Consider the following 12,249-nt stretch of genomic DNA (forward strand, 5'->3'; position numbering starts at 1 on the left):
GACAAAGTCCATAGAGTCATGATATGACCAAACACTCAACAACACCAAAATAGATAGTAATTTATATTAGTGGGGAGGACATGTGAAAACTGAAAGGAGGGAAGGGTTAGGAAAGGCTTGGGTAGAGGTTGGCACCTGAATCTTGAAGGAAACTTAAGTTCTGAAAGACCAAGGTGAGAAGGGGATACATTTGAAGCATGGGGAGCAGTCAGTGTAAATGTAAGAACAGGAGAAATGGAGTGCCTTAGAACTGTACTGACCACAGATATGTCAAGTCATAGAGCATCTTGAAACTTCCATCTTCCCTGTAATTGACAAAGAGAGAGAAAATTAAAGATTTCAATAGCATAAGCAATAATAGGAAACACCAGAATCATGGATATAGCTTCCCTTTCAGCTATTGCTTATCTAGAATTATCCACCCAACTTGTGATCTGAGACCAATACTAAGTGGAAATATTCCTTGATCTCAATTCCTTTCATTCATTAAATCACAGATCTATTTCAGCTAGCGATTAAAGTTCTGTGTAATATACAGGCTAGAATTCTTGGGTGCAGACCTGTGATTTGCATCAATTTGCACCAAATTTGATAGGCATCTAATGGCAACCATCACTACCAATTAGATGAGAAAACTGAAGATTTTCTTTTTAAATAGAGGCACCTAATTGGCAACCAGAAAATGTATCCTACAGTGAAAAGGAAACATAACAGTTGCTTAGAAACAAATGGATGGAAAAGAATATCACACCAATTAAAAAGCTGAGGGAAGTCCAGGAGGTTGTTGTGGTGGGTGATTCTGATCTGCCCTCTGCTTGTTCATTTGGGCTCACAGGGATTATGAAACATTTCTTGGGGGTCGGGAAAATTCAGTGGAGATGCCAGGTACCCAAGTTCTAGGATTGACTCTGCAAGTCATTAAAACTCTCTAGATTTAATTTCCTCACTGGTAAAATGGATGAATCTTAGATATCTCTAAGGCTCTGTCCAGTTACCTTGAATACTTGAAGGATCTGTGATTTTGTTGATGAAGCACTTCCTTTTTGAAAGCAGATTAGAACTTGTCTCCTCATAAACAAATGATTTTCAAGTGAGCATTATCAGCAAAGAGTGAATAGGGCTTTGTCCTAGGAACAAGTGGAAAGAGGCTGGTTTCCTTCCCTGAAAATCCTATCCTAATTCCTCTATAGGATACCTAAGACTTACAAATCATGGAATACCAGAATCTCTGAAGAATAAAAAGTGTGTGAATTTTAAAGAGGGACAGAGAGATGAATGGTAAGCATACATCTGTCCCCATATATCTTAACAATGAATTAAAAATTTGCTTTATTGCTATGTTTTGTCATTTCCTGCCCATCCCAAGACTGAACCTCCCTTATGATAAAAACAATTTTAAAAAATCTTTCAGTACAGAAATCTTGCCTGATAATATATGGGATATTATTTCCCGATAGACTCCTACCTTTATGCTGTGAGGAATGAGATATGAATCTTGAACTCTACCCTAGGACCTTCACTGGTTTCTCCCCTAATCAGAGTTTGACTTTTTTTTTTTAACAATCTCTTGATTTACTTTGTGCTATTCATTGTATATATTCTTCAATTGATTCTCCTTATTTTTTTATTTTTAAATTTGTTTTATTTTACTTATTTTGACCAGCATCAGTTAAAATTGATTTCCCTTGAATTTCACCTATTCATCTTTTATTATTATAAAATAATATTCTATTATATTGATATACTATATTTTTATAGTGATTCCCTAGTTGAGGGACACTCACTTTGTTTCCGATTCTTTAACACAAAGAGTGCTTTGATGAATATTTCGGAATGTTTTAACCTTTGTAACTGTCTTTGAAGAAGTTGGGTGGTGCAGTGGATAGAATGCTGAGCCTGAAGTCCAGAAGACTTGAGTTCAAATCAAACCTCAGACATTTACTAGCTGTGTGAACCTGCACAGGTCACTTAACCCTATTTGTCTCAGTTTCCTCATCTGTAAAATGAGCTGGAGAAAGAAAGGGCAAACTGCTCCAGTATCTGTTAAGAAAACTCTAGATGGGGAGGGGGGTGGCTAGGTGGCACAATGAATAAAGCACCAGCCCTGGAGTCAGGATTACCTGAATTCAAATCCAGCCTCAAACACTTAACATTAAAAACTAGCAGTGTGACCTTGGGCAAGTCACTTAACCCCAACTGCCCTCCAAAAAGCAAAAAAAAAAAACAACTCTAGGTGGGATCACAAAGAGTCAGACATGACTGGAATGACTGAACAACTCTCTTTGACTTCTTTGGGATATATATGCCAAGACTGACAATGACTAGTTCATGAGAAATATTGTAAAGACATTACACAAGATAGGTACAATTGGGGGAGAGGGGAGGAGAGGGAAGAGGAGAAAATTTAGAACTCAAGGGATTGTGGAACTGAATGTTGTAAACTAAAAGTAAATAAAGAACTAAAGAAGTTGGGAAAGGAGGTGGTTTGATCATATAGGAAAGTGAGGAATAAAAACAAAAGGGCAATGTGAGTGCTGCTGCTGATATTCATGGTGTGTTCAAACAATCAAACAAACAAAAAACAACCAAGAGGGAGCCTAGTACACTAGGTCAATTGTCTATGGAAGGACATAGACAAGAAATTTGCAGGATTTGAACACATGGTTGGGTTGCTACCTGTAGCATTGTGGGCAATATTCATATTAAGGAAATAATAAATCCAATCAACTGTGGAATTACAAATGTGGGCTATGGTGTGTGTGTGTGAGTGTGTGTGTGTGTGTGTGTGTGTGGGTATGTGTGTGTGTGTGCTGGTAAATGTTTCACAACTGGCTCTCTGAAACATTTTTAATTTTAGTTGGCATTATTATCTTTTTCTCTACCCCACTACTCCCTGCCCCTTTCCTACGTAGAGACGAAACAAAACAGTAAATCAAACCCTGATTTTGTAGTGTTTGTTGGATCTGGAAGTATAGATACTCACACTGAAAATTTAGCAATCAGCTCCTGTGTGTTGGTTATAGCACCATTCTAGCTATACTAATTATTAATAACATTACAAATTTTTGGTGAGGAAAGAATGTAATAGTGCGAGTGTGTTCAGTCATTTCAGTCCTGTCTGACCCTTTGTGACTCCTTTTTGGAGCTTCCTTGGTAGAGATACTGGAGTGGCTTGCCATCTCCTTCTCCAGCTCATTTTACAGATGAGGATCTGAGGCAAATAGAGTTAAGTGACTTGCCCAGGGTCACACAACTAGTAAGTGTCTGATTGGAATTCACAAAGATGAATCTTCATACCCAAGGCTCTATCCATTGTTCCACAACAGAGAGAGTAGTTCTACTTTAAAAAAAAATCCTCAGAATAGAGTTTTTATTTTTATCAAGTCTATTATTATTTTCTAGAGTTTTGCCTTCCCTTTCCCAAGACTTTTCCCATTCCCTAGACTTTTCTTTCAGAGAAAGGTATAATGGTAGTCTCTTGCACTACAGAGTAGTCTTACTTCTGCTAGAAAGAGCAAAGTGCATCATCAGAAACATGTTTTGGGTTTTTTTTGGCAGGCATAAATGTGGAGACAGCCAGTTTATTGAGAAAGAATCTTCGTAGGTGCCAATTTCTCCCTTTATGAATATGATAAATTTTATTTTATTACAGCTGATGAACATAAAGTATACTCCCTCTGCCCCAAGTCATAAATAAATTATATTTTCCAAAAGCCATTAAATGTTAACCTGACATTTAAAGCCCACCAGAACATATCTCCCACATATCTTCCTTTTCTTTTGGTTTTGTTGTGGGTTTTTTTTTTGTTTTGGGTTTTTTTTTTTGGGTAACTTTTGTTTTAGACTTTAATTAACAAACATCTATTTTCTCTCCCTTCCATTCCCCCAACCGAGAAACAAAAACAAAACCCTCATACAAAATATGGATAGTCAAGGAAAACAGATGCCCTCATTTGATCAAGTCCAAAAATGTATGTTTCATTCTGCATCTTGAATTCTGCACCTTTCTGTCAGGAGGCAGGTTCTGTTATTCATCAATGGTTCTCTGATCATGGTTGACCACTTCACCCATCAGATTTCTTAAGTTTTTCAATGTTACTTGTCTTTAAAATGTTCTTGTTATCATATGAATTGTTTTTATGACTCTACTCACTTCACTATTCATCAAGTCATAGAAATCTTTCCAGATTTCTCCGAAAATTTTCTCTTTCATTTCTTATGGGAAAACAGTATTTTATTTTATTTTTGCCTTTTTTTGGAGGTCAATTGGGGTTAAATGACTTGCCCAAGGTCACATGGCTAGTTTTTGTGTTAAGTGTCTGAGGCAGGATTTGAACTCAGGTCCTCCTGACTCCAGGGCTGGTGCTCTATTCATTGTGCCACCTAGCTGCCCCCAAAATAGTATTTTATTACATTCATATACTGTATATATATTTTATCCATTACCCAGTTGATGGACACCTTTTAGTTTCCTGTTCTTTGCCGAGAGAGAGAGAGAGAGAGAGAGAGAGAGATGCTTTAAAAATTTAGGTTAACATGAGTCCTTTTCCTCTTTCTTTAATCTCTTTGGGATATAGTACTTGTAGTAACATCACTAGGTGAAAAGGTATGCAGTTTGATGACATTTTGAGCATAGTTCTAAATTGCTTTCTAGAATGGATGAACCAGCTCAAAGTTCCACAAAATATTAGTGTGCCTGTTTCCCCACAACAACTCTAGCATTTATCATTTTCCTTTTTTTATAATGTTTTTCAATCCGGTGGGTTAGATGGAATCTCAGGGTTTCTCTCATTTTCATTTCTGTAATTATTAGTGATTAGAGTATGTTTTTTTCATATGGCTAATGATAGCTTGGATTAATTTATTTGAAAACTGCCTGTTCATATCTTTTGATTATTTATCAATTGGAGAATGACTCCTGTTTTTATAAATCTGATTACATTCCTTATAAATATTAGAAATGAAATTTTTAAATTGGAAATTGAGGGGATGCCCAACAATTGGGGAATGGCTGAACAAGTTGTGGTATATGAATGTAATGTAACACCATTGTTCCTTAAGAAAAGATGAGCAGGTGGACTTCAGAAAAACCTAGAAAGACTTACATGAACTGATGCTCAGTGAAGTGAACAGAAACAAGAGAACCTTGTATACAGTAATAGCAACATTGTACAATGACCAAGTTTGATATACTTAACTCTTCTTAGCAACATAAAGATCTAAGACAATTCTGAAAGATTCATGATGGAAAATGCCGTCCATATCCAGAGAAAGAACCATGGAGTCTGAATGCAGATCAAGCATACTATTTTCTCTCCTTTTTGTCTTTTTCTTTTTCTTTCCCATGGTTTTTCCCTTTTGTTCTTATTCTTCTTTCACAACATGACTAATGTGGAAATATGCTTCATATGCTTGTACATATATAGCCTATATTAGATCACACACCATATTGGGGAGGATGGGGGAGAAGGAAGGGAAAATTTAAACTCAAGATCTCTATAATCCTTATTCTAATAACTGGGATCTTTGGGTTTATTGAAGAGTAGACATCTAGGTTAATTTGCTTCTGCTTGTTGTGTACATAATCTATTCTACTGATTAATCTTTACTTTTTAACTAATACCAAGATGTTTTAATGATTTACTGCTTTGTGGTAAAGATCTGATATTGCTATACCTCCTACCTTTCAACTTTTTTTTTCATTATTCCCCTTGAGATTCTTGAATTTTTGTTCCTCCAGATGAATTTAATGTTGCTGCTTTTTTTTCTAGATCTCTAACATATTCCTTTAGCAATTTATTTGGCTTGGAACTGAATAAGTTAAGTAATATTGTCATATTTATTGTATTAGCTCATTTTATCCACAAGCAATTACTATTTCTCCAATTACTTTTGTTTATCTTTAGTTCTGCAAAGAGTGTGTATTGTAGGTGATGTGAATTATGATTTCAGACAAAACAAAAGCAAAATAGATGTACAGAAGAGCTAAATATTATGCTTAAAGGTATTATAGAAAATTAATCTTCCTCTACATAAAACATATATATACATACATATATATATATACACATGTATACATAGAATGGCATAACATTTAGTAAGCTACATGAAGGGTTCATCAAATTACAAGCGGAAATAAACAGAAAACTTTAATAGGGATTTCAATATATCCATTTCAGACCTAGGTAAATTCATCAAAAAGATAAAGCAAAAACAAACTAAGGCCTTAAATAGAATTTAGAATTATTAAATGCAGCATGATAGAACTCTGGTAATTACAGAATGTAAAATAGGGAAAGTAAAATACATGTTATTCAACTGTGCAAAATCTATCACATATAAACCAGGAGTGGGTAATCTGTGGCCTTTTGATTCATTTCAAATTTTATAGAATAAATCCTTCTAATTTTATCAAAACAAAGAGTTTTTTTATATGACTAAAATCACAAATCCATTCTCTTTTCCTTTTCCCATCTTTAATAACAGAAAATGTGCAAACAGGATAGGTATGGGAGGCCTAGAAGCAAATGAACTTTGTTTGATAAAACCTAGAATCCAACACCTGGGGTAAGGACTCACTATTCTAAAAACACCACTGGGAAAACTAGAAAGTAGCCTGGCATAGATTAGGTTGTGGTCACCCCCTCATAATATATAGTTAAATGTAAAATTTCATATCCTAAGTATTTTAGAGGATCAAGGTAGGAGATACCTTTCACAGCTACAGGTAGAGGAAGAGTTCTTGACCAAAAAAGAGATAGAGAAGATCCTAGGCAATAAACTGAACAGTTTTGATGGCACAAAATCGAAAAGGTTTTGTACAAATAAAATGAAAGTAGTTCAAATGAGAAGGAAAAAAATTAACTGGGAAAAACCTTTGCTGCAAATTTCCCTGATATCCTAGATAAATAGAGAATTAATCTATAATAAAATGTATAAATTACATAATATAAATAAATAAAGCATATCATATAAATATATCAGAGCAAGAGTCATTCCCCAATGGGGACAGAATAGTCTTGCATCATTTGAATTTCTTTTCCACTATATTTGGAAGTTTTATAATGGTTATTTTGGAGAATGTGTTGTTTTTCATTTGTCGAAGAATATGAACAAAGAGTTCTCAAAAGAAGAAAAGCAAACTATTAATAGCTGTATGGAAAAATAATCCAAATGACTAATAAGGGAAATTCAAATGAAAATGACTAGGAAGTTCTCCTTATGCCCATCAGACTGGCAAAGATGACAGAAAAAGGGAAAACTGCAATTTTTTCATTAATGGTATTTTCAAATTACATATAAAGATAATATTCAACACGCATTTTTGTAAGATTTTGAGTTAAACAGAACTAGTATCTGAGGCCAGATTTGAACTCAGGTCTTCCTGACTCTAGGCCCAATCCATTGCACCACCTAGCTATGTGAGACCCTGGGCAATTCACTTAACTTCTTTGCTCATCAGGCCTATCATATACAAAATTTGGGAAGGGGGCTGCTCTGTGGCCTCTAAGATCTCTTTCTAGCATTACACCTCTGATTTTATAATCCCAAATACAACCTCATCTTTACATGATAAGAATTTGACAATGACAGAAAACCAAATGCCATGAATATAGTTCAAGTTATTAGAAAATTCTATTTGCTGGAAATGAACCTCTCAATTCTCAGAGCTCCATTGTTTTCATTGGTGACATTTTTGGCCAACCATCCTAGACAACTGTTGTAGCAACTGCCTGTCTATCTATTTGGAGTCTCAGGCATCAGAATTCCTAAGGAAGCTTTATTTATTCACAGCACTCTTCCCAGTTGTTTTCTTGGGAGGTAAGGAAAGCTTGCTTAATTGTCTTTGATTAGCAATTAATAGCTTCCTGCCAAAGAACCAGTGCTGTAGGAGTAGGGATGAGCATTGATCTTCCTTTCCAATGAAAACAGGGACCATAAGCCAAGAGGACCTAACAGCCAAAAAAAAAAAAAAAAAGTAACACCCAGGTGCTGTAATTGTGGTTTAAAAAATATTCTCCTTTTCAGGAAATACTTAAAAATGGGCAAATCCATTTTTTTAAGTTTGAGGCTGGGGACAAAATGAAGTGAGTCAACTGATTTTTTTTCTGTAATTCTTAGAGTCCTTCGTGTGAAGTCAACATTGGCACTAGCCACTTCAGCTTGGTTATTTATGGGGAAGAAGTATAATGTGTGAGAAGAGCCATAGTCCTGGAGTCAGAAGACTCAGACACTCGCTAGTTGTGTGAACCTGAACCATTGACTTAACTTCACTGAATCTCAATTTCCTCAGCAGTAAAATGAGTATATATATACTGGCATTTCTCATTCTAGAACAGGACCAAAATGATATCACTATGCTAAAGTCAAGTTTCAGTGTGTCCCACTGCCTGATCAGACCCATACACGCTCAGAAGGCTCTACCACAGGTCAGGCACAAATAGTCTGTGTGAACATTCTTGGTGGATTCTCTAAGTTTGAGCATCTCACATTTTTTTTGAGCTACTTCAATTCTGCTTTGTTCATAGAACACAGCATCTTCTCTGATGTGGGCACACCATGCTGGGTCCTGTGCCAGTGTCTCCCATGTCACACAATCAATACCAAATGTCTTAAGGGATGCCTTGAGAGTGTCCTTGTATTGCTTCTTCTGACCATGATGTGAATGCTTGCCCTGTGTGAGTTCTCCATAAAATGGTCTTCAAACAATGCGGCCAACACATCCGAGTTGCACTCTCTGAAGCAGAGTTTGAATGCTTTGCATTTCAGTTCAGGGTCTGGTATGGACCCATGTGGAAATAATACTTTTAGTAGTGATTAAATTTTAACTTGCCATATAAATGTGTGAGATATATATATATATATACATACATATATATATATATACAGCTAGATAGATAGATAGATGGATAGATAGATATAGATATATAGATGATAGGGAGATAGAAATAATAAGATATGGCAGCTGATTGGATGTGTGGAATGAATGAGAGAAGTCAAGAAACACATTAAGATTTTGAACCTAGGGAAGTTTGGAAGGTGACTAAGTCTGGCAAGAAAGATAATGGAAAAAAAATACGTGTTTCATATTGCAATGCACCCATGTTTCCTAATCCAGTGTTCCATTTAAAATGAAAAGAAGGGAGGCAGGATTCTCACTCACTGGATCCAGAGTTCACACTCTGAGGGTTACCTGCCATAACCAGGAGGAAATCTATGGCACAGGGCATAGGAGAAAGAAGAGAAGAATGTTCCCAGTGGCACCTACCTAGGTAGGTTATAACAGTCCTGAGGGGGAGTTTGGGAATTTGTATAGTGACAGGGAGGAGGAAGAGTGAAGGAATCTTGAGAGATAAGGGTAAGTGTAGTTGTGTTGGAGACAAGCCCTATAATTGACCCTCATGGGGGAGAGGGAGAGATGTAACCCATATTCCTCCTCTCTGATTGATTAAAACACTCCTTGAGGCTCATGACCCCTTTCAGTGAGTCTACCACCCACTTCCAAAGAATCTTGGCACCGCTTTTTACAGCGATGACCTGGAGAAAGGATTGGAAGCAACTGGGTTATTTTGGTGAAATTAGTCCAGATTCTCACATTTCAATTCTCATACCCCTTGGCAGAGCAACCAAAAGGTTTTAACCTATATTTGCTAGATGTCCTCTATGCAGAATCATTCATAGAATGAGTGATAAAGCATGTGCAAAAGGCCAGGGCATTTTAAAAGCTGTCTCCTTAACTCAGGTTATTAAGAACCCCCTAGTGCCCAGCAGCTCTGTAATTAGATCCATAAAGTCGATTTTGATGCTTTGCCCTTGTTCTCTTGTCTGATTAACAGGTTTAAATACATTTCCCCCATGTGGCTATAAGATTGTAAAAGCTCTGGTTCTTGGACTTGAAGGACACATTAGTGGTACATTTAGAGTGTTAGTAAACTGTAGACAGGACATGTTGGAGCCTAGGCAGAGCCTGGGAAGTTGAGGGAGGAAGGAAATGAATTACAGAAATTACAGAAAGAGAAAATGGACATGATTTTAATACCAGTGCACTGCCTAAATGGATCAGAATGGAAATAGGAAGCTTAGGTAGGAGAATATGAAAAAGTGAAAAGGAATGGTTTTATTTTTAAATCATCCATCCATCTATCCAACCAACCATCCATCTCTCCAAAGATCTTATGCAGCAGGTGGATTATGGGCAGAAATTAAAGTTGGAAGTTGGGAGGAGACAAGGTCAAGGATATATCTTTGTCTTTATATGGAATATGAAGTGGGAAACAGTTTATTTCTATACATTTCTTTTCCAATCAGAAGTGAAATGGAATCAGATCCCTAAGAAGAACCAATATGTTGTTTCTGCTTTTATCCCATGACAAGGCTACGTATAGTTTATGGAAGAGGAAATAAAAAGATTGGAAGACTGTCATAAGACAGATAGCATGCCAGATCAGGAATCAGAAAGATACAGATTCAAATTCTAACTCTGACACTTGGGAAATGTGTAACCATTGTTGTGTCAGACCTCTTAACTCTCTGTGTTTTCATTTCTTCAACTGTACAATAAAGCTGCCAGAATCAGCACACTTGCCTCACAGGGTTGTTTCAAGGTTCCAACAAAATCATGCATGTAAATTAAGGAGGGGAACAAAGAGAAAGGAACAAGCATTTATTACATGCCTACTATGTGCCAGGTACTTTACAAATATTATCTCATTTGATCATCACAACTACCCTGGGAGATAGGTGCTATTGTTATCCCCCTTTTAAGTAACTGGGGTAGACAGAGAGTAAGTGACTTGCTCAAGGTCACCTAGCTAGTAAGTGTCTGAGACTAGATTTGAACTCCCCTCTTCTGACTTCAGGCATAGAGCTCTGTCCACTGCATTACCCAGCTATTTCTACAAAGTACCAAATCAGCGCATCAAGGTGGCATGATCGATAGAGCACTCACCCTGAACCAAGGAGGACCTGAGTTCAAATTTGACCTCAGATACTTAGGACCCTAGGCAAGTCACTGAACCCCTACTGCCTCCAAAAAAAAGAAGAAGAAGAAGAAGAAGAAAGAAAGAAAGAAACTCAAGTATTCTTATACTTTTTTTTAAAGAGACGTGGTTTGGAAATTGAGGTAAAAGAGAAGAATCCCAGAGTAAGGAAGAAAAGGAAATTGACATGCAGATTCCCCAACCCTCAGCCCCACCCACACAAAGTGCAATCAACAAATTCCACACTAGGAATAATCTCTGTAAGTCTAAGGTTAGATTTGAATTTATATTGACCTACTGCAAATGAGTACATTTAGTCAGGAAAAAAAAAAAAAAACATGTTTTTATTGCATCCTGAGTAATTTTCCCTGAAAGGCTTATGTGTTTAGAAAACATTGGCAGTAAAGTCAGGGTCTGTTCTATGTCTCAGTCGAGAATTCACATCATGATTCATCAGGCACAATCCAATTTGCAATGATCCCTTCTTCCAACTTTAAGCATTTCAGTGGAAGTAAAAATTAATCTGCACAGAAATGAATATACAATGTTTTGCAGTTATTGTGCTCCACTGGAAAAAAATAACCCCGCAGCTTTATATTCCTTTCCATGGAGAGTATAACTGCCCGCAAAGAGAAGCACAAATAAGACAAACTGTCAAATGGAATTTTTTTCTTACTCTTCCTATTGTAAATGTACCCAGAGGCTTATGTACTGTCTAAATTGGAATGGTAATAATAATAAAATTGAAAAACCGCATTAAAATATTAAACTACATTCAACATCTGGTTTCACGGGGCAGCTTTGTTTAAACTGCACCTGCTTGGGAAAAAAGCTTGTGTTACTCAAGATAATAAAAAGATGAGAGAATTAGGTATCACTCCCAGATGATGCCCTCTATTCACTTCCAGAAGTTGGGTTCCTGGCACTGATTGGTTAATTTGGAATTGTTTGCTTTTTTTTTTTAAATTTCTGATGAACTGCAGGACTCTAGGAAGTTTCACGACTGATTCCCTAGTGGGGAATTAGTTACAATGGCTGAATGCAACTGAGTATTGTCAAAGATTCCTACAGAGAAATAAATTAGCATTGTACTTGTGGTTAGAAGAGTTTAGTTTTTAATTTAGATGTAAACTCAGGACTGGTTGTCATCAGTATGCTAAAAGAATAGTGAAAGAAGGGCTCTAATGTCCTTATAGTTGGTGCAGCAAATTTGAGTGGTGAAATTGCTCATTCAGAATCTCAGCACAAAGAGACAAACAACCACTTATGT

At 36.4% G+C, this 12,249-nt stretch overlaps 1 long non-coding RNA gene across 1 annotated transcript in view; it reads right to left on the reverse strand.

Moving 5' to 3' along the window:
• LOC138156415 (uncharacterized) overlaps nt 1-12,249 on the reverse strand; it is a 56,757-nt gene that overhangs the window by 9,127 nt on the left and 35,381 nt on the right. The window contains exons 2-3 of the long non-coding RNA XR_011167146.1: nt 996-1,127; nt 261-305 (exon numbers count right to left, since the gene is read on the reverse strand). This is a non-coding gene — a long non-coding RNA (uncharacterized lncRNA). The remainder of the gene's footprint in view (nt 1-260; nt 306-995; nt 1,128-12,249) is intronic.

This window comes from Petaurus breviceps, unplaced genomic scaffold (genome assembly GCF_028583685.1).
Source record: "Petaurus breviceps papuanus isolate PSGF00001 unplaced genomic scaffold, PetGlider_PUasm1.0 154, whole genome shotgun sequence".
In the NCBI taxonomy this organism is placed as follows: Eukaryota; Metazoa; Chordata; class Mammalia; order Diprotodontia; family Petauridae; genus Petaurus; species Petaurus breviceps.